A 2,002-nucleotide genomic window follows, 5' to 3' on the forward strand; every position below is an offset into this window, starting at 1 on the left:
CGAGCCTCTGGGAGGCGAAACCCCGCCGCTCTGCCCCGGCGTTCCACACAGGCCGCCACCCCAGGCACCCGCAGCCGTCGGCGGGACCCAGATGGACCTGCTCTTGTGTGTCTCTCTGCTGAGCACTTCAGCTCTGAAGAAAAGAGAGGATCCCTTCCTTCAGAAAGGAGAGTGGGGCTTTTATATCTATCTATATCTATCTATCTTTTTTAAGATTCCAAATAAGCATTCAGTTTGCAGAGGCCTCAAGCAAGCAGACCAGGGTGCTTACAGCAGCCCTATCAAAAAAAAAAACCAACCAACAAACCCAACCCCAAAGCAAACAAACGAAAAAACCCAACAAACCCAACACATACAACCCAAAAGACCCTGCTGAGACTAAGCCGTACATTTAAGCCCACCTAGCACCCTTTGTAACCAACCCACATCGAGCCTTTTCCTTGAGCATGGGAACTCGTGCCCCTTGGAAAGGCTTTTTTCCTTCTCCCCACCCTTCAAGTCTTACAGATGATAAACAAAGCCGCCCGCCTGACTGCTGGGAACAGAAGTGCCATCAGGTGAGAGCAACACCATAAACTACCATCACACATTCACAAGATAAGCGGCATCGTGCTTGAGAGCAAATTCCATGATGCACTAAATCAGGATGCCTCCCCCTGAAACGGCTCTCCAGATGCCTTTGCTTTGCAGATGCTTTTGCGCAATAGCGGTGACTGCATACATACAAGGCTACAGGTATTTCTAAGGCTTTGAACTAGGATCAGAATAAACACACGTCTAATGCCCACCTAATAAAAAAGCCTAGTAAAAAGCCTAATAAGCCCACGTTGGTAAAACTACAGCCAAGGCCTTTACACAAGAAAGAAGCAGAAGCCTTCTGCCCAAGGTTTTTAGCGGGTATCACACATCGCCATCATGCCAGTTTTGTGGTAACAGCACAAAAGCTTAAATACCCCAGGGCAGCATAACCGTCATCAGCCTGGCAGACCTCGCATTTAGGCAAACGTCCCTTTTGACACCTGATACAAGATGCGGGCCTCCAGGTCACCTTGGAGCGCGACATTTCACCAAAACACTTCAGAAATAATCAATGCAACTTTAGTCTGGTCTCATCGTTTTGCAGCCAGACAGGCGGGCAGAACTCCTCCTAGATTACCGACATCATGGGGAGCTTGCGTTGAGGTGCAGAAACGCCAGAAGAAAAGGCTAAGGAAGCCAACAGATAAATTCTTTCCAGCAAGGCTGATACTCAAGTTCTTCATTTCTGTAATCCAGCCAACTCTATTATGTGAGGAAGAAGTTCATGGTTCCACTTCATGAGCTAGCTACACCCAGTGAATCCAAATCCCTCTAACAGCATTGCGCTTGCAGCTCGGCAAACAGCTGCACCTGCAGGCACTACAGCAGCACAGAATACAGAAGTCGGGTTCTCAGGAAAATCCACATACAGAGACTAATCAATTTTACCGTTCTTTCAGCCAGAACGTGCTCCTTTTGCCACAGATCATCAGAATTCATACTGCAATAGCATCACAAGCCGCTCTCATGCTCAGTGCCATGGCAGAGGTTTTATTATCACTGGTTTCTGAATTGCTGAAACAAGCTCGGTTTTCCACCAAAACAGACACAAGACGATTTAAGCATGCACGTCACAGAGGAGAACACAGCAAAATAACTAGAGAATTCAACTCGCAGACAAATCTCTTCAATACAGTGTGCTAAAGGAAATCCCCAAACCCAGCTACCGCAGACCAGAATAAGAAGGGGAAAACAAAACACAACCAAACCTAAAAACAGATTACATCAAGCTATTGGGAACAAGATGACCAACAAAATCACAGCCCAGGAGGGAAGAAAACCTGGACCGTAACTGTGGGGAAGAGAAAACCAGCACCGTACCACATAGCTGGCAGAAGGAAAAAAACAGCCAGTGATACAGAGAGAGGCGTGAAGAAGTAGCTATTCTCCTTAGCTACACCCACCTCTCCTAGCCGCTCCAAAA

The sequence above is a fragment of the Egretta garzetta genome, unplaced genomic scaffold (genome assembly GCF_000687185.1).
Source record: "Egretta garzetta isolate BGI_Z169 unplaced genomic scaffold, ASM68718v1 scaffold79, whole genome shotgun sequence".
In the NCBI taxonomy this organism is placed as follows: Eukaryota; Metazoa; Chordata; class Aves; order Pelecaniformes; family Ardeidae; genus Egretta; species Egretta garzetta.